The sequence below is a fragment of the Aegilops tauschii genome, chromosome 1 (genome assembly GCF_002575655.3).
Source record: "Aegilops tauschii subsp. strangulata cultivar AL8/78 chromosome 1, Aet v6.0, whole genome shotgun sequence".
NCBI classification, from domain to species: Eukaryota; Viridiplantae; Streptophyta; class Magnoliopsida; order Poales; family Poaceae; genus Aegilops; species Aegilops tauschii.
Window position 1 is genome coordinate 166,236,620 of NC_053035.3, and position 25,313 is coordinate 166,261,932.

The 25,313-nt window shown below is 49.9% G+C and overlaps 1 long non-coding RNA gene across 3 annotated transcripts; it reads right to left on the reverse strand.

Annotated features, from left to right (window-relative positions):
• Positions 1-925: 925 nt before the first annotated feature.
• On the reverse strand, positions 926-24,730 carry LOC109732057 (uncharacterized). Of its 3 annotated transcripts, none has more exons than XR_012204613.1 (11): positions 24,249-24,730; positions 24,037-24,103; positions 23,765-23,936; positions 23,207-23,323; positions 22,132-22,612; positions 2,708-2,841; positions 2,402-2,595; positions 2,252-2,301; positions 1,979-2,087; positions 1,489-1,594; positions 926-1,405 (listed from the first exon to the last, which is right to left on the reverse strand). It is a non-coding gene; the product is annotated as an uncharacterized lncRNA (long non-coding RNA). The 3 variants fall into 3 exon arrangements; XR_012204610.1 differs by having other exon boundaries at positions 23,765-23,941; XR_012204611.1 differs by having other exon boundaries at positions 23,765-23,941; positions 24,228-24,509.
• Between the last annotated feature and the right edge of the window lie 583 nt (positions 24,731-25,313).

Consider the following 25,313-nt stretch of genomic DNA (forward strand, 5'->3'; position numbering starts at 1 on the left):
GCGCCATGCGCCGGGATCGGGGTGCCAGGCGCGATCGGGTGCATGGCGGGCGATTGAGACTGCGCGGGAGGGCGCGAACCTGACGCAGAAGATCGGGCCCAGGCGAGTGGCGGCGATGCCAGGAACGGCGACTCCATCGCCAGGGTGGAGAGAGGCGGCGCGGCGGCGGAGACCGACGCGGCGGCAGCAGAGGAGGCGGAAGCGCGGCGCGGATCGAACGCGTCGCCCGATACCATGTTAGACATATTAGGGTTTGGAACAATGCTCGATACCCTTGGTGGGTACGGCTGTCATATATTTTTAAGAGAGAACCATATAAATACAGGTTATGTTACAACATGTATATCTACTATATACTTAGTCTAACAGGCTTGAGACCAGTTCATGATAAACAAAGCTACATAAGCAGAGATACATCATATATATTGTTTTTGTCACCAAGGTGATGGTAACTAAGACATGTTGCCCTTTAGATCAGGGCCATCGATGGCACATGCGTCATATAAATAGAAGCATGTCTATATGACTCATGTGTACGAAAAACTATATATACGATCAGCTCTTAAGGCAGTGATGGCACAAGCAGCAATGGCACAGCTTGGTGACCTCACAACTCTTCGTTTGCCGGCCGATCTTCAGCCTATTCCAGTTTTTCGTAGACATAGATGGATATTGATTAGTTTGCACGTCCATTGTTTAGTTGGTGCTGAGATGGATAGAATTGAACAGTCGAGACCAACAGGCCTTGCCTTGTGTTGAGTAAATTGTAGCTAAGATGTTGCACCCAGAAGCACTTTTGTTGGGATTTTTCATGACGGCAGATTGATGACCGAAAGTAAGACATTGTAAGCAAGTGTTGGAAGATTTACAGTGTAGATTATTCAGGTGTTGATTAGGAAGTATACACACAATAAGGACTCATAACTTGATCGAGAAAGAAACTTCATTTCCTTAATGGCATTTTGTAGATCAAGCTAACAACAACAACAACAACAAAGCCTTTAGTCCCAAACAAGTTGGGGTAGGCTAGAGGTGAAACCCATAAGATCTCGCAACCAACTCATGGCTCTGGCACATAGATAGCAAGCTTCCACGCACCCCTGTCCATAGCTAGCTCTTTGGTGATACTCCAATTCTTCAGGTCTCTCTTAACAGACTCCTCCCATGTCAAATTCGATCTACCCCGCCCTTTCTTGACATTCTCCGCACGCTTTAGCCGTCCGCTATGCACTGGAGCTTCTGGAGGCCTGCGTTGAATATGTTGAAACCATCTCAGACGATGTTGGACAAGCTTCTCCTCAATTGGTGCTACCCCAACTCTATCTCGTATATCATCATTCCGGACTCGATCCTTCCTCGTGTGGCCACACATCCATCTCAACATACGCATCTTCGCCACACCTAACTGTTGAACATGTTGCCTTTTAGTCGGCCAACACTCCGTGCCATACAACATTGCGGGTCGAACCGCCGTCCTGTAGAACTTGCCTTTTAGCTTTTGTGGCACTCTCTTGTTACAGAGAATGCCAGAAGCTTGGCGCCACTTCATGCATCCGGCTTTGATTCGATGGTTCACATCTTCATCCCCATCCTCCTGCAACATAGACCCCAAATACCGAAAGGTGTCCTTCCATCAGGCAGATCAGATCAAGCTATGGAATAAAAAATGAAGTACCATCAGGCTGATCTCTAATTTCACTCAACAAACACAAATGCATTTTACACCGCCCGCGTACTACTATTGTTGTCCATTTGGAGTAGGATTTGTAAGTGAATGTTTATATACCATGGTAGTCAAGTTGACTTGCATTAGGTCAGTTGAATCAGATACTTCTGTCAATGACATGAACAGATCAATAGGGCATGCATAATATACTACCACTTTGATTATGTCTCTAAGATAAAGTATTAAGGGAAACCAGATATGAGGATAAATAAATGACTAAGTTTAGAAGTGTGTAGTGTGTACTTCATGTACCTTTGAGCAACGACATCACCTGGTCTCTCAAGAACACATCTAACTCATCCTGCTATCCTGCTACCTATGGGCACCAAAAGCCTGAAGTCGTCGACGATCCATCCAACCTCTACATGGCAGTAAGGTGAAACCAAGATCGATGTCATGATAAAGCTTTCCAGAAAAATCAGTGTTCTTAACTAATGCAATTGAAAAACCATTATTTGACTACAAAAATAGATGCAAGATTATATGAACAATTCAGCATCAAACCCTTTAGGAATTTGAACTAACATGTCTATCACACAAAACTAAAATGCGTTGAACCTTGGCTCCGGCAGAACCTATTTCATGACAAAACAATCATGAAATTCTATCAGGTGACTGCAGAAGATTGTAATAAATAACCAAAAGGATTAATAGACGATATTATATTGTACTAACCGAATAACCAAGCATACTAAAGCGACGGAGAGGCATACACGGCATCAGGTACATCGACGGTCGCAGCTAGTGACGATTGTGTAGAAAGTTGTGGCCGCTGTTACCAGTACAACAACTACGTTGTCGGAGTAATTGGTTGTGCGTTGTACACGCCATCCTATGGCCCGGACCTTCTCGAGATAGGTCAGAGGTATCTAAGAAATAAGAGAAAAGTAGGAAAAAAACAAGATGCTGATTTGGTTAACTGAAAGGAAATGTAGTTTGCGGGGAAGGGACACACGTTTGCAACTCGGTGCTCATCCTCACCGTCAGCAGTCAGGTAGCAAGAATTTGTGCATGCGCCGGGGATCCTCTTATTCCCATTTCATCTGCTCCCTATGCACATCCACGAGTTATAGATCTTGGGCGAGCAGACCACTACTACTTCTATGTTGAAGGTACTACAACAGGCAAAACGACATCATGAATTAAATTTTATGAAGTAACCTTCAGCAAAAGTAGGTATTTATCCTATGCAAAAGTGATACTACGGTGCAATACATGATAATGCCTAGTCAGAACGGATGCATCTGTTAGCCACAAATGATAAGGAGGGAACCCTAGCCGCCGCCGCCGCCGGGGCTCCCCCTCCTCTTCTCGTCCCTTCCTCGCCGCAGTGTGACGCCCGGATAATTAGACTACAGTAATTCCCTGCTATTGATGCCACGTCACCTCTGACACTGTAGTTAATCCCTTTCGTTAGTTCAAAAAACCAATTCAAATTCAAAATTTAAATAAAAGCAAACAACAAAAGTTTTCAGATGTTAAAACTAAAATGTTCGGATCGTGACAAATATTGTGTAGGTAGTTATGGGGAAGAAACAACATTTTTATAAAAAGTTTAAATGCACTTAAATGATTAAAACAGTAGGTAAAACTATTAAATAAATGCCTTTGGTATTTTATAAAATCATAAACTATTTTATCTTGAGGTAAAACTTTTTAGGGTAGTGGGTTGTTTTGGAACACTAATTTGGAGCTATTGTCATATTTTACTAAACTAAGAATAAAGTGTAACTAAAATAAAACAGAAAAGGAAAAAGAACTAAAACTAAAACAAACAAAAAAAAGGAAGAAAAACAACTGCCCCCCCCCCCCCCCGACTGGGCCTTGGCCCAGTTGGCCGTGTGGCCGAGCGGCTTACCGGCCCAACCCCCCCCCCCCCCCCGCGCCCCTGGCCTACTAGGGCCCCACCAGTAAACCCTAACCTCTCCCCGATCCCCTCTCTCTCTCTCGCTCCCCCCTCGATCCCCCTCTCCCTCCCCCGATCTGGATCGGGAAAACGGCGCCCCGACCCCCATCGCCTCGACGTGCATCGCCGCCCCACCGCGCCTCGGTCCTCCACCGCGGCGCCACCTCGCCGGCGTCGCACCTCCCGGCCTCCTTCCTCTCCCTCGTTCACCGCGTCGTCTTCCCCGAGCTCCGCGCGCACTCCGTCCACGGCGCCTCGCCGCCCGTCTTCGTCCTCCTCCACGACCGGAGCTCCTCCGCCTCGTCGCGCCTCGCCGGAGCGCTCTCCCCCGCCGGACTGCCTCCCCTACACCGCCGTCCTCGCCATCCCCCTCGACCCCACTGTCGTGACCCTGCAACCCACGGTGAGGCCACCGGCCTCCGTCGCCCGCCCCCTCTCCTCCTCTCTCCTCCGCGCGCGCGCACCGCACCGCACCGCCGTCGCCCCCCCACCGGCGTTGGCCTCTGGCTTCGCCCCACACCCTCGCCCCCGTACACGCCCGTGGCCGCACGTGGACGCCGCTGCCCGTCCCCTGCTGCGGCTCTGCTCCGGCCAAGCCGCCGCACGCCGTCGCTCCCCCCCGCCTCCGCCTGCCGCGGCCGGCCGGCGAGCCTCGCCTCGCCGCGCCCCGACGGCCTTCGTCCGCCGCGCCCCCTCGCCCGTCCCGTTCGGGCGGACGCCCGACGCCCGGCGCCCGTTGCGCCCGAACCACCTTGGCCTATGGGCCACTGCCAGGTGGGCCTCGCCCCACCTGAGCCACTGACCACTGGGCCCGACCCCCTGGCCCAATGACAAACGGGCCCCAGTGCCCCAGAACGGTTTTTAAAATAAAATAAAAATAATAAATAAAAAGTAATATAAATAAAATAAATTAATAATAATAATAATAATAAATTAATTAATAAAAATTAATAAATAAATAATTAAAGAAAATAAAAATAAAAATAATTTTAATTAATTAATTAATTAATTAATTAACTAAATTAATTAAGTTAATTAATCCTGTTTAATTTAATTAAATAATAATTATTTAGCTAAACCCTAATTAACCTAAACAGTGAATGACAGTGGGTCCCACTGGACCCACATGTCAGTTTGACTTAGTCAACCCCTGCTGACTGCTGATGTCAGCATGAAATCATGCTGATGTCGTAAATACAATTTCGAATTAAATTAAATGATTAATTAAATTCCAGAAATTAGTAAATCTTTAGAAAATCATATCTTTTAAACCGTAGCTCAGATGAAAATACTTTCTACATGAAAGTTGCTCAGAACGACGAGACGAAGCCGGATACGCAGCCCGTTCATCCACCACATATCCCTAGCATAGCAAACGTGCAACAATCCCCCTCCGGTTCGTCTGTCCGAAAACGTCAAACACCGGGAATACTTTCCCGGATGTTTTCCCCCTTCGTCAGTAGCACCTACTACTACGTTAGGTCACCTCTAGCACCGTGTAATGCCATGTTACACTTTGTGATGCTTTGATTGCTCTGTTATTTATTGTGTTCCCCTTCGTTATTTTTTTCGGTAGACTCTAAGACCGGTGCCGATGTCCGTGTGTTCGACTACACCGAAGATGACCCCTCCTTCTTGCCAGAGCAACCAGGCAAGCCCCTCCTTGATCACCAGATATCGCCTATTCTTCTCTATACTGCTTGCATTCGAGTAGTGTAGCATGTTACAGCTTTCCGTTAATCCTATCCTGATGCATAGCCTGTCATTGTTGCTACAGTTGTTACCCTTACCTGCTATCCTACTGCTTAGTATAGGATGCTAGTGTTCCATCAGTGGCCCTACACTCTTGTCCGTCTGCCATGCTATACTACTGGGCCGTCATCACCTTGGGAGGTGATCACGGGTGTATACTATATACATTATACATGACACATGTGTGACTAAAGTCGGGTTGGCTCGTTGAGTACCCGCAAGTGATTCTGATGAGGGGGGGCTGAAAGGACAGGTGGCTCCACCCCGGTAGAGGTGGGCCTGGGTTCCTGACGGCCCCCGACTGTTACTTTATGGCGGAGCGACAGGGCAGGTTGAGACCACCTAGGAGAGAGGTGGGCCTGGCCCTGGTCGGCGTTCGCGGATACATAACACGCTTAACGAGTTCTTGGTATTTGATCTGAGTCTGGCCATTTGGTCTATACGCACTAACCATCTACGCGGGAGTAGTTATGGGTATCCCGGCGTCGTGGTATCAGCCGAAGCCTTCTTGACGTCAGCGACTGAGTGGCGCGCGCCGGATTGGACTGGAACGCCACTAGGCTAGGTCTGCTTCCGGCCGCGTACGCAACGTGCAGGTGTGCATAGGGCGATGGGCCCAGACCCCTGCGCGCATAGGGTTAGACCGGCGTGCTGACCTCTCTGTTGTGCTTAGGTGGGGCTGCGACGCGTTGATCTTACGAGGCCGGGCATGACCCAGAAAAGTGTGTCCGGCCGAATGGGATCGAGCGTGTTGGGTTATGTGGTGCACCCCTGCAGGGAAGTTTATCTATTCGAATAGCCGTGTCCCTCGGTAAAAGGACGACCCGGAGTTGTACCTTGACCTTATGACAACTAGAACTGGATACTGAATAAAATACACCCTTCCAAGTGCCAGATACAACCCGGTGATCGCTCTCTAACAGGGCGACGAGGAGGGGATCGCCGGGTAGGATTATGCTATGCGATGCTACTTAGAGGACTTCAATCTACTCTCTTCTACATGCTGCAAGATGGAGATGTCCAGAAGCGTAGTCTTCGACAGGATTAGCTATCCCCCTCTTATTCTGGCATTCTGCAGTTCAGTCCACTGATATGCCCCTTTACACATATACACATGCATATGTAGTGTAGCTCCTTGCTTGCGAGTACTTTGGATGAGTACTCACGGTTGCTTTTCTCCCTCTTTTCCCCTTTCTATACCTGATTGTCGCAACCAGATGCTGGAGTCCAGGAGCTAGAGATCCCGAGGATGATTCTACATGGAGTTCGGCTTCGAGGAGTAGTTAGGAGGTCCCAGGCAGGAGGCTTTGCCTTTTCGATCGTGGCTACTTTTGTGCTAGCCTTCTTAAGGCAAACTTGTTTAACTTATGTCTGTACTCAGATATTGTTGCTTCCGCTGACTCGTCTATGATCGAGCACTTGTATTCGAGCCCTCGAGGCCCCTGGCTTGTATTATGATGCTTGTAAGGCTTATTTATGTTTTAGAGTTGTGTTGTGATATCTTCCCGTGAGTCCCTGATCTTGATCGTACACATTTGCGTGCATGATTAGTGTACGGTCAAATCGGGGGCGTCACAAGTTGGTATCAGAGCCGACTGCCTGTAGGAATCCCCCTTTCGAACTCCTTGGCCGAAGTCGAGTCTAGTCATTGAAAAACTTTTAATAACATGACTGTGTGGCTTACGGGCCCACGTCACCATTGGGTGGTATTAGGATCTTTTACTCCTTGTCTATGCTCTGGGACTCTGATCTCTCTTCTATTCGGGTTAAGTGAGTTTTGCTAAATCTAACATTAGGATCTCGTTATCGCTTTCACCCGAAGAGCCCTTATTACTGATGATCGTCTGTTGCACGTGAAGACCCTGAAGATACTCTCCGATGATAACCCGAGAACTTGTGTTCATCGCTTTTAGAATTCCCTTTCATCGATGAACTCCTATGGATAGCCACGTATACTCGCAACTCATACAATGTTTCCCAGTTGATCTTGTTATTACAAGATACCCCGAAATTCTCTCTGTTGTTCCGAGAATCCTTTGAGCTTACTGCCTTGCTGTTCTTTGTCACCTGAATACCCCTACGGATAATTCTCGCACTTACCGAGTATCCGGTCGTCCCCAGTTGATTCAAGTATTCCACAATAGTCTTCAAAATACTATTCGATCTTCCAAAAATCCTCAGGAGCCTATTGCTCTTGAAATTCTTGTTTGCTTGCATTATGGTTAATCCCATAAGTCTCGTAATCTTATTGGCATCTCTTGTCATTATCATTTTGAGTCCGTTGATTCAATTTGTTGCGAATGCTCGCAATCCTCAATCATATCCTAGAATTCATTCTTCCGGCTCAGACGTCATGTTAAACGTGAGCTGGATCTCGACCTATCAAATTGCCATCGATTGTACCCCTAAGCCTACTCAACTTATCCATCCTTGATCAAAGCGTTGCTTCTGACCCCCCCTGAGTTGGAAATCATAATTCTTTTGCATTTGAACTTTGAGTTAGTCAGTTGTTTCTATAATCAGATCTCCTGGCATTCTTCTTCCTCTGGTTGAGTACCGATGCTCACATCAGATCCCTTGTAGACCATCGGTTCCTTTGTTGGATTTTATCCGACAGTGTCCTTCCTATTGAATAACCTTGTGAGCCTTTCCATGGGTATATAATGCCTTTGGTAAATTGTATCATCTGGTTTTGAACAATGCTCTTCCTTCGAGCTTGTAATATTTAGTCCGAAGTTTGTGGTATATGTTCCTAAGATGCCTTGATGGGTTGAACCTATGCCTTTCATAATATGTGTGAACTCGAAAGTTTTCATGAGTCATACTCTTCTGGTATTTTGCCAGATACAAATTTTCAACACTGCAACTTCATCAAACGCGAGAAGTGAATGAAAGGTTACGCATTGAAGGAGTGGGAGTCGACCTTGAACTTTGCGTTCATGCCCATGGACACGATGTAGATCTTATCATTAAAGCTTTTCTTAAATTAATTATTCCCTTGGTATAAGTTCATCTTATATCTGGGATCTGGCCTTTTGCAATCGTGGTTCCGACCATGTTCTCTTTTAAATACCATTTCTCGTACAAGTTTAAGCACTTGTCTTCTGTAAGAGCAATACACCAGTCCAACCTCTACTTTGGTTTGTCGTCGAGTATTACCCCCTGGTATCTCGAGATTATCACGGAACTGCATAACTTCTTATGAGTTCTCCATCAAGTATTACATTCTCATCGATTCCAATTTTTCACGGGCTCGGAGTTATTAAACACTCAAGGACATCGATAACTGAATCGAGTCCGCATCATGGTTAAACAACTCTTAATAATCTCCCTTGTTTACGAGTTCGTACTCGATCACGTCATCCCTAGCCTGCTCGGCTATGTTATTATCGTGCTGATTTTAACTGTGCTACCTGGTCTTTATTCCCGGAGCACCACCTTCGACGCTGAGCTAAGCTTACGTCGATTTTCCTCGTCATATCATTTCGCCTTGGACAACAAGCTTGATTTCGAGTTTGTGTCGTACCCCTGGTTCCAATAACTTTTCGCTTCATCATTCCTTTGACTTGATGTCATCACCGATCGATTACCTCTTCATAAATTCTCGCTACAAATGTGTCGTGAACATCATCAACATTCTGAGCTCTTCCAAGATATCTATCGAATTCTGGATGAGAAATACCATCCTTGACCTCGATGATTTCTTTTATCATCGACCATTTTATCGCCTTCCATTCAACACAAACTTGTTCGTGTTTTGTGTTGTACCTTAATTTCCTTGCTATCTAGCTTATGATATGTTCTACCTTGGAGTATTACCATCTTTTATGCCAAGTATGTCGTAAGAATTTCACCACCTCGTATGACATCTTGGTACAGTAATACTTCTCCCCATCACCATTCTTTCTTGGTCCCCGTGTTGTTTCTAAAAGGAATACCGACCAATGGTCTGTGATGTGTAAATTCTAAACTTCTAGCAACCCTATTGCTTTGAAGTTATTGGTCTATAGTTTCATTCTACGTCTATGGCTTAATGAATCATCATTCGGACATTGATTGTGCTACCTAGCCCATATTTCGAGTGCACATTTCAACCAATGTTTAACTGTGTATGTTTTCCTCGAGCATACATCATTAAGTCATTCGATCTAGCTAATGTTATCTCCTTGTTCACATAGTGATGGAAATCCATCTTTTGGAAATCTCAATGGATTGTCGCTGAGTCAATCAGTCACCTCCTCACCTCTCCTTGATGTAATGATGAACCCTTGTTCGGAACTCGCTTCCATAGTTCATCTCCCGAGAATCTTCGATGTCGTTTCGACAATTTGTGTTGCACCTTTCTTCTCAGGCATCCTGAGTCTGAGTTATCCTGACACCAATCAGACCTGAATCTCGGTCAGATATAATGGTTGGAACATATTTCCAAGAGTAATAACATTGGCCTATTTATGACCCGGTAAGGTGATGATACCCAGCGCACCTGGCCGGAGGCCCTATTGTTATAGATTCCTCTTCAGCAAGGTTAGCTATTCTTCCAGGAGGAAATCGTAAGACTTGTTCTATAAGTTGTTCCTGATGGATCCTTTTTGTTTCCAGAGTCTGATCTTCACCTGTTGACCATGTCAATGATATCTCGAAGCATGTCTATGGTACTCCGATTTTCAACGGGAACATTTGAAGCCCAATGTTAAATGTTTCCTGCTCAATTATCCAAACACCATTGTATGGGTAATGTCATGAAATTTCTCTCCCTTACCTAAAGAGTTTTCTACATTATATCCTGTCATGAATATCATGCTCAGCTTGTCCTTGGGAAGGATATAACCTTGAAATATGTGTTTAAACACATTTTCCTTTCCATTCTTCTGTTTAATCTGATAATCATATTTTCCTTTCCATTGTGTGGTTTAACCTTTCTGGTGAACTATATGATCTAAGCAGTAATATTCTCCTGCTTATGTAAACACCTCGGGGTACAACTCTGTCAGTAAGACCCTGTTATTATTGTTGGTGACATTTCGGTAACCACCGATGGACCAGAACTTTGCCTAATGGTCCGCCTCGTTTCAACGAGCAGGAAAAGGGTTCTCTTCGTCCCTCGCCCTTGGTACCGACGATGTTGCTGACATATAACTGACAGGCTACCCTCTGCCATGACTTGCTATCATGATCGTGCAAGATGTCACCGCCCTTCCTACTTTTAACCCACATGGTGGGCCCATAACCCACAGTTCCACAGGATCGAAACCTGACTCTCCTGTGCACCCCCTGTTCCCAAATTTATTCATCGCGCGTGGCCTCGTATGTAATTCACGGACCATCGTCCTACTGATCTATACCGGCATCAGACATAATACTTATTCCGAGTGCTTTGAACCCCTTTCACACTTTGTTTCAGGCTTCAAACGATTGCCTACCCGTTTGAAACTTCTCATGGTACTTTCTTACTTGCTCTCGGCTTTTCTTAAGGTTTAGTTCGAGAGATACTTTCCGCCACCTTCCCCGATGATATTGACCAGATAGTAAACCCTGCAGAAGTCCGTTCTTCCAGAATACCCCCCTTACTCTGTCGTAAGTACGGTGGAGTTCCCGAAGAGAGGACGACAACTTTATCATGATGACCTGAAACGGCAGAATGAAGACATCAATGTAATGGATCAACCTCTTCAAGAAGAACAACCAAGACCAAGAACGCTCCCTAGAATTTCATAACCCGAACCTTCCCCCTTTACTTCCCTCTTAAATCTCGGGACGAGATTTCTTGTAGTGGAGGAGAATTGTGACGCCCGGATAATTAGACTACAGTAATTCCCTGCTATTGATGCCACGTCACCTCTGACACTGTAGTTAATCCCTTTCGTTAGTTCAAAAAACCAATTCAAATTCAAAATTTAAATAAAAGCAAACAACAAAAGTTTTCAGATGTTAAAACTAAAATTTTCGGATCGTGACAAATATTGCGTAGGTAGTTATGGGGAAGAAACAACATTTTTATAAAAAGTTTAAATGCACTTAAATGATTAAAACAGTAGGTAAAACTATTAAATAAATGCCTTTGATATTTTATAAAATCATAAACTATTTTATCTTGAGGTAAAACTTTTTAGGGTAGTGGGTTGTTTTGGAACACTAATTTGGAGCTATTGTCATATTTTACTAAACTAAGAATAAAGTGTAACTAAAATAAAACAGAAAAGGAAAAAGAACTAAAACTAAAACAAACAAAAAAAAGGAAGAAAAACAACTGCCCCCCCCCCCCCCCCCTGACTGGGCCTTGGCCCAGTTGGCCGTGTGGCCGAGCGGCTTACCGGCCCAACCCCCCCCCCCCCCCCCGCGCCCCTGGCCTACTAGGCCCCCACCAGTAAACCCTAACCTCTCCCCGATCCCCTCTCTCTCTCGCTCCCCCCTCGATCCCCCTCTCCCTCCCCCGATCTGGATCAGGAAAACGGCGCCCCGACCCCCATCGCCTCGACGTGCATCGCCGCCCCACCGCGCCTCGGTCCTCCACCGCGGCGCCACCTCGCCGGCGTCGCACCTCCCGGCCTCCTTCCTCTCCCTCGTTCACTGCGTCGTCTTCCCCGAGCTCCGCGCGCACTCCGTCTACGGCGCCTCGCCGCCCGTCTTCGTCCTCCTCCACGACCGGAGCTCCTCCGCCTCGTCGCGCCTCGCCGGAGCGCTCTCCCCCGCCGGACTGCCTCCCCTACACCGCCGTCCTCGCCATCCCCCTCGACCCCACTGCCGTGACCCTGCAACCCACGGTGAGGCCACCGGCCTCCGTCGCCCGCCCCCTCTCCTCGTCTCTCCTCCGCGCGCGCGCACCGCACCGCCGTCGCCCCCCCACCAGCGTTGGCCTCTGGCTTCGCCCCACACCCTCGCCCCCGTACACGCCCGTGGCCGCGCGTGGCCGCCGCTGCCCGTCCCCTGCTGCGGCTCTGCTCCGGCCAAGCCGCCGCACGCCGTCACTCCCCCCCGCCTCCGCCTGCCGCGGCCGGCCGGCGAGCCTCGCCTCGCCGCGCCCCGACGGCCTTCGTCCGCCGCGCCCCCTCGCCCGTCCCGTTCGGGCGGACGCCCGACGCCCGGCGCCCGTTGCGCCCGAACCACCTTGGCCTATGGGCCACTGCCTAGTGGGCCTCGCCCCTCTGGGCCACTGCCAGGTGGGCCTCGCCCCACCTGAGCCACTGACCACTGGGCCCGACCCCCTGGCCCAATGACAAACGGGCCCCAGCGCCCCAGAACGGTTTTTAAAATAATATAAAAATAATAAATAAAAAGTAATAGAAATAAAATAAATTAATAATAATAATAATAAATTAATTAATAAAAATTAATAATTAAATAATTAAAGAAAATAAAAATAAAAATAATTTTAATTAATTAATTAATTAATTAATTAACTAAATTAATTAAGTTAATTAATCCTGTTTAATTTAATTAAATAATTATTATTTAGCTAAACCCTAATTAACCTAAACAGTGAATGACAGTGGGTCCCACTGGACCCACATGTCAGTTTGACTTAGTCAACCCCTGCTGACTGCTGATGTCAGCATGACATCATGCTGATGTCGTAAATACAATTTCGAATTAAATTAAATGATTAATTAAATTCCAGAAATTAGTAAATCTTTAGAAAATCATATCTTTTAAACCGTAGCTCAGATGAAAATACTTTCTACATGAAAGTTGCTCAGAACGACGAGACGAAGCCGGATACGCAGCCCGTTCATCCACCACATATCCCTAGCATAGCAAACGTGCAACAATCCCCCTCCGGTTCGTCTGTCCGAAAACGTCAAACACCGGGAATACTTTCCCGGATGTTTTCCCCCTTCGTCAGTAGCACCTACTACTACGTTAGGTCACCTCTAGCACCGTGTAATGCCATGTTACACTTTGTGATGCTTTGATTGCTCTGTTATTTATTGTGTTCCCCTTCGTTATTTTTTTCGGTAGACTCTAAGACCGGTGCCGATGTCCGTGTGTTCGACTACACCGAAGATGACCCCTCCTTCTTGCCAGAGCAACCAGGCAAGCCCCTCCTTGATCACCAGATATCGCCTATTCTTCTCTATACTGCTTGCATTCGAGTAGTGTAGCATGTTACAGCTTTCCGTTAATCCTATCCTGATGCATAGCCTGTCATTGTTGCTACAGTTGTTACCCTTACCTGCTATCCTACTGCTTAGTATAGGATGCTAGTGTTCCATCAGTGGCCCTACACTCTTGTCCGTCTGCCATGCTATACTACTGGGCCGTCATCACCTTGGGAGGTGATCATGGGTATATACTATATACATTATACATGACACATGTGTGACTAAAGTCGGGTCGGCTCGTTGAGTACCCGCAAGTGATTCTGATGAGGGGGGCTGAAAGGACAGGTGGCTCCACCCCGGTAGAGGTGGGCCTGGGTTCCTGACGGCCCCCGACTGTTACTTTATGGCGGAGCGACAGGGCTGGTTGAGACCACCTAGGAGAGAGGTGGGCCTGGCCCTGGTCGGCGTTCGCGGATACATAACACGCTTAACGAGTTCTTGGTATTTGATCTGAGTCTGGCCATTTGGTCTATACGCACTAACCATCTACGCGGGAGTAGTTATGGGTATCCCGACGTCGTGGTATCAGCCGAAGCCTTCTTGACATCAGCGACTGAGTGGCGCGCGCCGGATTGGACTAGAACGCCACTAGGCTAGGTCTGCTTCCGGCCGCGTACGCAACGTGCAGGTGTGCATAGGGCGATGGGCCCAGACCCCTGCGCGCATAGGGTTAGACCGGCGTGCTGACCTCTCTGTTGTGCTTAGGTGGGGCTGCGACGCGTTGATCTTACGTGGCCGGGCATGACCCAGAAAAGTGTGTCCGGCCGAATGGGATCGAGCGTGTTGGGTTATGTGGTGCACCCCTGCAGGGAAGTTTATCTATTCGAATAGCCGTGTCCCTCGGTAAAAGGACGACCCGGAGTTGTACCTTGACCTTATGACAACTAGAACCGGATACTGAATAAAATACACCCTTCCAAGTGCCAGATACAACCCGGTGATCGCTCTCTAACAGGGCGACGAGGAGGGGATCGCCGGGTAGGATTATGCTATGCGATGCTACTTGGAGGACTTCAATCTACTCTCTTCTACATGCTGCAAGATGGAGATGTCCAGAAGCGTAGTCTTCGACAGGATTAGCTATCCCCCTCTTATTCTGGCATTCTGCAGTTCAGTCCACTGATATGCCCCTTTACACATATACACATGCATATGTAGTGTAGCTCCTTGCTTGCAAGTACTTTGGATGAGTACTCACGGTTGCTTTTCTCCCTCTTTTCCCCTTTCTATACCTGATTGTCGCAACCAGATGCTGGAGTCCAGGAGCTAGAGATCCCGAGGATGATTCTACATGGAGTTCGGCTTCGAGGAGTAGTTAGGAGGTCCCAGGCAGGAGGCTTTGCCTTTTCGATCGTGGCTACTTTTGTGCTAGCCTTCTTAAGGCAAACTTGTTTAACTTATGTCTGTACTCAGATATTGTTGCTTCCGCTGACTCGTCTATGATCGAGCACTTGTATTCGAGCCCTCGAGGCCCCTGGCTTGTATTATGATGCTTGTAAGGCTTATTTATGTTTTAGAGTTGTGTTGTGATATCTTCCCGTGAGTCCCTGATCTTGATCGTACACATTTGCGTGCATGATTAGTGTACGGTCAAATCGGGGGCGTCACACGCAGCCAGGGGCGCAGCCGGGCGAAGCGCGGCTGGCGCCGGCGCCGGCGGGGAGTCTTCGTCCTCTCGCACGGGGCCCTGGGCGGGACGGGATGGCCGGGCTAGGGTGCGGCGCTGGCGGCGGGCGCTGCAGCGTGGCGGGGCGCCGGAGCTGTGCAGCGACGACAGCTTGCTGGCTGCGCGACGGGCGTCGTGGTGGCGGAGCATGCTGGGTGGACGGGGGCGGCGGGTGGGGCTGGTGCAGTGCAGTTTCGCTAGATCTGGCCCCATGGCGACGCGGGCTGCGGGCGGCAAGGGCGGCGGACGGCGCCCTGGTTGTGGTGCGGCGGTGGTCGTCCGTGGCAGCGGTGAGGCCTCGGCTGGTTTGGCCGGCTGGCGGTTGGTTACCTGGGCGGTGGTGCGCACTTGGCGGCGGCGGCCCCGTCCAGATCCGATACGGTCTGGCGGGCGTGTGGACGTCAGGTTGCGAGAGGGCGGGCTGCGACCTGGTGGGGTCGTGGCGATGGCCGTGGACCACGGCGGCGCGCCAGCTGCGACTGCTCGTGGCGGGGGTTGCCGGCCAGATCGGCTCGGATCTGACCCATGGCCACCGGCGGGCGGCTTGGGGCTGTCCATCGGGGTCCTGGTCTGGAGGTGGGCTGACACGGCGTGGTGGTGGCTCATGGCGGTGGTCCGGGCCGTTTCATGGCAGCCGCCGGTCTTCTCCGGCGTCGACCTGTCGTTGAGCGGCTCGCGAGGTGGCAGGTTGGTTGCGGCGGCGGCTGGCTTGTTCCGGCGTCAGCTCGCTCGTAGGTGACCTGTGTCGGCCTTCGATTTGTCTCCTCGTCGTCCTGGCGCTACTTTTGTCGAAGGGCTGGCCTTCTCTCAGCTATGGTCCATCGCTCATCTCGCACCCGGTGCGGCAGGACCGATCTCGTCTTTCGCACGGTGTAGCAAGACCGAGCTCGTCTCGCGCCCGGTGCAGCAGGACCGACCTCGTCTCACACACTGTGCCGTAGGACCTAGCTCGTCTCGCGCCCGGTGCTGCAGGATGGGTTGATGGAGGTCAGTTTTGGCTGGCTTATTGGGTCTCGGCGTTGGGGGCTGCCCAGGGGCGTGAAAGGCGAGTCCTTCCCGCTCGTCTCTTTGGTTTGGGTAGCGGCGGATCTCGGGTGAGGTGGTGTCAAGGTCTTGGATGCCAGGGCGGCAGCCCTGGTGGTGGTTGCGCGGTGCTCATGGGCAGAGCACATGGCTTGGTGCTGCCCGGTGGTCGTGGCCGTGTGGGCGGCGTGGCAGCCGGGGTGTGGCGTTCGGTGGCGGTGAGTGTTAGGCGGGGTGAAAACCTGCTCTATCTTCGGACGGACCGGCGGCGGCGAATCTCGTTCCCTTCTTGAAGGCGTCGTCGCGGCTCTCACTGCTCGCTGTGCGGCTCTAGGGAAAACTCTGATCCTTGGATTGGGTGGTGGCGGCGCTCCGATACCGTATCCTTTCTGAAGGCGCTGCCTTGAAGCCCACGGTTCGTCTTATGCGGCTTCATTTCTTTGTTGAGCCCCCCGATTACTCTTGTAGTGCTAGGGGTGGTGTTGCTGCGATTAGCGCCTATGTATCCTGTCATGGGTGTGTGCGTGTGTGGTGGTGACGTGTGTTTGTATTGGGTTGTTGTTGATCGTTGCTTTATATATAAAGCGGGGCGAAAGCCTTTTTCGGTAATAGGACAGTGCCCAAAGAACCTAACTATTCAATATTCAATTTCAGTCTCTAGAGAAAATATCACATTGCTCCTATTTTCTTAAAATAATAAAATAGTACTAAATGTAGAAAGGTGTAGGATGCAACTCATTGTATTCCATGGAGTAGGTTACAATATATGCACAGGATGTCTTGCGTGACAAGGAAACTAATCCTACCATATCTCTAGAAGTCAGCTATACAAGGCTAGAGAAGATTGGAATAGCAATACAAGATATGTCACGTTCAACACCCCCACGCAGTCGAAGCGTCGGTGTAGGTGATGCAAAGACTGGAATGAAACTTCTGGAATGCAGCGGTTGGAAGCCCCTTGGTCATAATGTCGGCAAATTGCTGGGTGGTCGGTACATGAAGAACACGAAGCTGACCCAACTGTACCTTCTCGCGGACGAAGTGAACATCAAGTTCAATATGCTTGGTGCGCTTGTGCTGCACTGGATTGGCCACGAGGTAGGTGGCCGAAACATTATCACAAAAAACCACCGTAGCTTTCGGGATTGGAACCCGAAGTTCACCAAGTAGCTGACGGAGCCAACATGTCTCGGCAACAACATTGGCGACGGCACGGTACTCGGCCTCAGCACTCGAGCGGGAGACGGTGGGCTGCTGCTTAGAGGACCAAGAGATGAGAGAGTCACCGAAGAAGACAGAATATCCCGACGTGGAGCGTCGAGTGTCAGGACAACCGGCCCAATCCGCATCAGTGTAAGCAAGCAGCTCGGTGGAGGCGGAGGCGGAGGCGCGAAGACGAAGTCCAAAGGTCGGTGTGCCACAAATATACCGAAGAATGCGCTTGACCAGAGACCAGTGAACATCACGGGGCGAGTGCATATGCAAGCAAACTTGCTGCACCGCAAACTGAATGTCTGGTCTGGTGAGCGTGAGGTACTGAAGAGCACCAACAATACTGCGGTAGAGAGCGGCATCAGTGGCAGGTTGCCCAGCAGTAGCAGAAAGCTTCGGTTTGGCCTCGGCAGGAGTGGCAGCAGGCTTGCAGTCGGTCATACCAGCACGATCCAGGAGATCAAGAGCATACTGTCCTTGATGAAGAAAGAATCCGGAGGCATCACGTCGCACATTAATGCCGAGGAAGAAGTGCAATGCGCCCAAGTCCTTCAGCCGAAACTCAGAACCAAGACGACCGATGATGTCGCGAAGTAGTTCCGCGCGAGAGGCGGTGATGACAATATCGTCAACATACAAGAGAAGCATGGCGACATGATCAGCTCGATGAAGCACAAATAGCGATGTGTCCGAGGTGGTGCTGCGAAACCCAAGAGCAGTGAGGAATGCTGCAATGCGTTGATACCAAGCACGAGGCGCCTGTTTCAGACCATATAGAGACCGTGAGAGCAAGCAGACATCATCAGGTCGAGTGGGATCAACAAAACCAGTAGGCTGCTGACAGAGAACACGCTCTTGGAGATGACCATAAAGAAAAGCGTTGTTGATGTCGAGCTGATGAACAGGCCAATGACGAGATGCAGCGAGCTGAAGAACAACATGAATCGTGGCGGGTTTGACAACCGGGGAGAAGGTCTCCGAGAAATCAACGCCGGCACGTTGTGCAAAGCCGCGAACAACCCAACGGGCCTTGTACCTGTCCAAAGAGCCATCCGGAAGAAACTTATGCCGAAATACCCACTTGCCGGTGATGATGTTAGCTCCAGGGGGACGAGGGACCAACGTCCAAGTCCGGTTGGCGACGAGGGCATCATACTCAGAGCGCATGACTGCGAGCCAATGCGGATCACTCAACGCAGAGCGCACCGAGCGCGGTACGGGAGAGATGACCGTGACACTGAGGTTATGATAACGAGGGTTCAGTTGCCGGATCCCGTCCTTGGCGTGTGTCACCATAGAATGATGAGGCGGCGTAGGCAGGGGCCGAGCCCGACGTCGAGGAGGAGCCGCAACCTCGGGTAAGGCGGGGCCCCGGTGACAGCCGCGGGTGACGAGGCGGCGGTCGAGGCCGGAGACGAGACCGCCGATGACGGCGGCGTGACCGCAGCCGAAGCCGCGGATGACGAGGGCGACGAGAAGGCCGCGGGCGAGGCCGCGGGTGGCGGCACCGGCGACGGCGACAGAGCCGCGGGCGAGGCCGCGGGTGGCGGCAACGGAGACGGCGACAGAGCCGCGGGCGAGGCCGCGGGTGGCGGGGAGGACGCCTCGGCGGGCGAGGCCGCAGCCAGCATGGGCGGGGTCGCGCATGGAGAGGCGGCCGATGACCCAGCCGACGAGGCGAGGCAAGCAGATGCTGGTGCTGACGCCTGCCAAGGCGTGGCCGACTCCTCCTGAGCCGGCAAGAGAGGCCCCGCCGAGAAACCCGAAGGGCCCGCCGAAGGGGGAGGCGGGCACGGCGAGGGAAGCGCAAGGGCTCCCCGAGGCCGCCGGGTGGGAGCGTCCGAGGACGGGGCTGCCGTCGGCGAAACCTGCTGAAAGGGAAAAACAGCTTCATCAAAGTAAACATGCCGCGAGACGAACACACGACGAGAGACCGGGTCGAAGCAGCGAAATCATTTGGTGTTGGGTTGATAGCCAAGAAAGACACAAGCGAGAGACCGCGGTGCAAGTTTGTGTGGCGCGGTAGCGGTGATATTGGGATAACACAAGCAACCAAAGACGTGAAGATCATCATAGGATGGAGGAGACCCGAACAGAAGATGATGAGGGGTATAGCTCCAGTGTGGTTTGCAAGGCCGGATATTGAGAAGGAGAGTGGTGGTGGCGCGTGCATCGGGCCAAAAGCGAGCCGGCATGTGTGCATGAAAGAGCAAAGCACGGACACTCTCATTGAGGGTGCGGAGAACACGTTCGGCATGACCGTTTTGTTGTGATGTGTATGGACAGGTTAGGCGAAATATGGTGCCATGAGTGGAAAGGAGATGTCGAATGACGAGGTTATCAAATTCTTTTCCGTTATCGGTTTGAAGCTGAGCAATGGTGCGATGAAAGTGGGTGTTGACGTAGGCATAAAAGGAGTGAAGAGTGGAGGCGACGTCAGATTTTCGACGTAACGGAAAAGTCCAAGTGAAGTGAGAAAAATCATCTAAAGGCACTGGAGATGTCCAAACATCACAATGAATAGCATCAAAGGGAAAAGTAGCAATTGATGAAGATGAAGAAAACGGTAGGCGAACGTGTTTTCCTATGCGGCAAGCATGACAAGTGTGAGTCGCTGATTTATTACATGAAAAGGGAAAAGTGCTCAAAATTTTATGAAGAGCGTTGGCGCTGGGATGACCAAGACGAGCATGCCAAAGCAAAACATCGGCATGAAGTGCAACCGGGCCGCCGCGTTTAGAAGCACCGCATGGGTAGATCGAGAGAGTCACATCGGTGCAGAACCCTCCGGCGAGCATCCTTAACAGAAAAACCGAGGGCGTCAAACTCAACAGTGACGGGATTTTCACGAGTAAGAGTACGAACAGAACAGAGGTTTTTAATTAAGGATGGTGAAACGAGCACATTGTTGAGAGTTAAAGAAGAAGAGGGTAACGGAAGGGAGGATGAACCATGATGAGTGATGGGGAGAGAGCTCCCATCACCAACCATGATGCGCGAGGAGAAGGGATAGGGGGAGGCACAAGATAGGATACCGGGGTTAGAGGCCATGTGAGCAGCAGCGCCGGTGTCCATGTACCAATCGCCGCCTCCGTTGTAGGTGCTCGGCGAGGGTGCAACATGGAGAGCGGAGAGGAGCGTCGGGTCGTAGACCGGAGGGGCTCCGCCATATGCACCATAGCCCGGAGGGCCGCCGTACGCCGAGGGACCACCGTAGGCCGATGGGCCACCATAGGCCGCAGCGGTGTCGTACGCTGCGGGAACCGGCGTGGTCAGCAGCGCTTGAGGAGGAGTCGGCCGTGGTCCGAGAATACCCGGAGCCGGTGGGCCGGGAACGGGCATAGGGTAGGCATGCACGACACCCGTCCATGGGTTATACCCCGAGAGCCAAGGCGGAGGAGGAGCAGCCGCCGCGGGCGCGGAAGGGCGCGGCGTTGTGTTGGAGTTGCGGCCCCGGCCCCCGCGACCCTTCTGCTTGCGGCCATCGGAGGGCGCAGGCGCGGGTGGCGGGGCAGGAGCAGACACGCGCGGCCCCAGCAGAGTTGGGGAAGCACCGTGGCCGGCGGCGAGGCCGACGTGAAGAGCAGCGTGGGTCTCCTCCATACGAAGGTACGTGACCGCCTTCGCGTACGTCGGCGTGACAAGGAAGAGGTTGGCGGCGGACTGGCCGAGGTCGGGGAGGAGGCCCCGAAGGAGGTTGGTGAGGAGGACGGAGTCATCGATGTTCATGCCGACGTCGCGCAGCTCGTCGGCGAGAACCTTCAGCGGCGTGCAGTACTCATCGATCGAAAGATCGTTTTGCTGCATAGTGAAGAATTCACCTTCGAGGAAGACACGGCGTTGGAGCTGATTGTCGAGGAAGAGATCGCACAGCCGTGTCCACATGGCGTACGCCGAGGGGTCACGGGAGTTCACCATGTTGAAGAGGCCTGGAGAGATGGTGAGGAAGAGCCACTTGACAATACAGGCGTCTACGGCAAGCCACTCGTCGTCGTCCTTCATGTCGCGGAAGTCGACGCTCCCATCAACGTGCTCGATGAGACGGTAGGAGCGGAACAAAAGCGCGAAGTAGGTGCGCCATGTGTTGTAGGACGGCGAGTCGAGGTCGAGGATGACGGGCACATGATCTTTGATGTGGAGCTCATTGAGACGATCCGAGGTGAACATGGCACCGGCAAAGGAGCCGGCGTCGAAGGGGTCGGCCTTGGAGCGAGACATGGTGGGGGAGGAGCGTGACGCGGTTAGTGTTTTGGAAGGTGGTGGAGGGAGAAGATGGCAGCGGCGGAAGGCAGCTGCTGCGTGGGAGGGGAAGGGAGGGTGGCGGCTGCAAGGAGGGGCAGCGGCGGGTTAGAGTTTGGGAGGGGTGCGGCGGCTGCTACGGGAGAGGAGCGGCGGCGGCAGGGTTGGGTGAGTTGCGGTGGCTGCGGCTACGGGAGATGCGGCGGCAGCCTAGGGTTGAGGTGGCGCGGCGGCGGCTATAGGGAGATGCAGCGGCAGCGGCAACGCGAGGCGGAAGCGATGAGGATCGTAGGGTAAACTGATACCATGTAGAAAGGTGTAGGATGCAACTTATTGTATTCCATAGAGTAGGTTATAATATATACACAGGATGTCTTGCGTGACAAGAAAACTAATCCTACCATATCTCTAGAAGTCAGCAATACAAGGCTAGAGAAGATAGGAATAACAATACAAGATATGTCACGTTCAACACTAAAGAGTCGATATTCGGAATCTGATTGCTCACCATTTAAATGAGAATCCTAAGCAAAAACTGGGAGTGCAGGGAGGTCGCCATTGAAGTTAAATAGGTAAAATCAACCTTCACAATGATGAAAAGGAAATTATATTTGGAAAGGGTGTTCTGGAGCTTCCCACCACTCTGCTCAATGAACCGGTCGATACTGTCCGGAATCATCAGCTAAAACATTGTTAACTAGTCATTATTGCTAACTCAAAAGCGAACTGAAGTAAACATAGTGAATTCAGCAAAGCAAAATTATAAGGGTGCAGTCCAAAACAAAAAAAACTGTATATTGGACAGATTAGAAGTTATATGCCGGATGGACAGACAGCAAGAGGTAGCAGCATGTTTTTTTGACTCCGATGCACCTAAGCATGTATGCCACTTCGGTGCCAAGAATGAAATACACCACGAGCAACACAACGGCGCCACTCTTCCAAGGTTGGTCTTTCCACGACGATAGTCCTCATATCTCTAATACTTGCTGGGTAACATAAAGCAAATACCTTCGGTCATAGATTATACTAAATCATAGGAAACAGATTAAAGATAATTAACAATATATTCATTTTCTCTCAACTATCAAAATGGCGAGATTGCATTCAACAACATGAGCCATAATTATACTTGCGTTCTTTACAAAATACTGTGGTTTTTGTGTGGAAACAAAATATTCAGCTTGCATATGTAGAAAACTCAAAATAAAACATTTAGTAAATTATGTATGGATGCAGATCGACACTTTGGGTGAGTGTGTTCCGGTAGCAAAGTACTTTGACTGTGCCACTTAAACAAAGAACACCGATGTAATAGGGAAATCAATTTGATAACACTACTATACAGACTATGACTTCAACTCATTGTAGCTCTTAGTACATCCCATGACTGGAAGCAAAGGATCTTGACACGTGAATTTTCTTAACATGGAAAATTACACTTCAAGCTTTTCCTGCTTAATGTCAAATAACCTGTCAACTTTAGTTTAAACATATGCATAAGGAATCACCAAGAGCCAGCTCTACAAGTATTTCACGTCAAGAGTAAAATAGAAAGGCTGGTGTGAAAGAAGAGTACTCACCCAAATGGATATTTGGCCTTGCAACAACTGTTGCATCAATAAAGACTGTAACTTTCTCATAGTCCAATGCCACAACATCGTAGATAGTCCGCCTGATGCAATTTGGTGTTTGAACACCTGAAAATCATCACATATGTACATCTCAATAAACCCATCTACCTAATGTGATATTGGACAATCAAGCATAAACAAAGGAAATGGTTTTTGTTCTAAACAAAGGTTTTCCTACACATGGTACTGAACTCTATAGGATAAACAACGGAAAGAATATTTTTTCATTGCAAATTTTAAAAAGATTACACAATTATCACCTTGGAAGACTTAGGAAGCCAGCAGCAACATCAATTTATATTTACATCTTGACAGGGTTGAAAACATAATAATCAGGAAACTATGAAATCAACAACAATTCATCATATTCCCCGAAATCCCTAAAAATCCCTTGCTTCACAAACATATAAAAAAATTCCATACGGCTATCTAATGTATCATTGACAGTGCCAAGAATTATTTAATTATGATGGAAGATAATTTAGCTATATCATTTGTGCTGCCAACCTAAAGAAATGCTCCGCTCAGTAAGAGATCCATTAATTAAAAAAGAGAGGGGGAAGCAGAGCACATCAGCCGTGTTTATTGTTGCTTCACACGTGCGTTGTTGGCCGCCTCTCCAGGCTGCTGCACCGTGCAAACTTACAATACCACAACAGTAGAAGAGGGGTTTGACCACCTGCCCTGAGTATGCAATCCTCCATCTTAAGCCATGTACAGTGGGTTTTTTCCCGGAACAGATGTACAGAGGGATGAATAAGAGAACTATGGAAGCTTACCGGCAAAATTATTTTTGCATGTTGTTGCATCCTTCAAACAAACAAACTGGGTATATATTACTCCTCCCTTTTATTGATATGTTAGTGAAGCAAGGGTATGAAAAATTACATCAAGTCAGTCAGAAATCCAGGTTGGGGTGTGAGAAAAAAAGCTTCAGATGTAAATGCTTTTATGGAAAAAGAAACCACACTTTTAGGTATGAGGAGCTCACGTTGAGGTTTGGCCCTCTGCTCACCATGGACAGAGGAGTTCAAGGCATCCCTCGGGGCAGCAAAGGAGAGGAGGTCCTCGGGAGGCGGTGAGAGCTCCTGGGGGCGGCGCCAAACACCTGGTGTTCGTGGGGCCTCGGATGATTTGCGGATCTGATGGATCATGACGGAGGCTGGAATAAAAAATTTGCCATCTACGCCTCCCTGGACCACCGAGGCCTAGATGAGCGGCCAGAGCACCTCCCTTTCCTTTCTTCTATCTCTTTCTCCCTCCTCTCCTCCCTTCTCTCTCTCCCTCTCATCCTTTCTTTCCTGCAGAACGAATCGATAGCCATCATTGTCTCCCTTTGCTTGCAGGTCGTCGCCTGGCCATGCTAATCGGGTGAGGAGGCAGGGGAGGAGGAGGGGGTGGTGATGAGGCGGCCGAGAGGGAGGGGGAAGAGGCGGCGGCATGGGAGAAGAGGAACGAGATGAGAAGAGACGAGGGAGAGAGAGGGGCTGACCAATGAGATATTTCTACGTCAATCCACCCACCTACGTTGGATCCGCCTAATCCCACACTCGCCGTAGTCCACCTCTTTTTTCACCCAAGACGCACGCGACACACACCACAGAATTGTGCCCGTGGGTAAAGGAGGCCCACCGGTCATCCATTGGAGCACCAAAGCATAGCGTGTAAAGAAACGAACGAGCGGATGTTTGACAGCGCAGTAGAAACGTATGAACGTGGTAGATCGTGTGAAGAAAAACTATCGAGCGAGGCAAGTACCTCAGCTATGCGGGTAGCATAGAGAGGTTTATAGGATAGATGTAAGATGATTACCATGGAATTGGATAACAACCAAACATCTTTTTTTATCAAAAGTTAACACTTGTAAGATATGAACTAGGCATATTGTATCTGAACAATAGTTACTACAATATGCAAGCTATAGAATCATACGTCCAAAATAACAATTGATATAAGATATAAATGTTATTGTAATATCTGGCCTTGTGTAGTTGCTCTTTTCTATAGGGGTATATGTGCATATGTACCATATATATATATGGCCTATTTTGCCCAT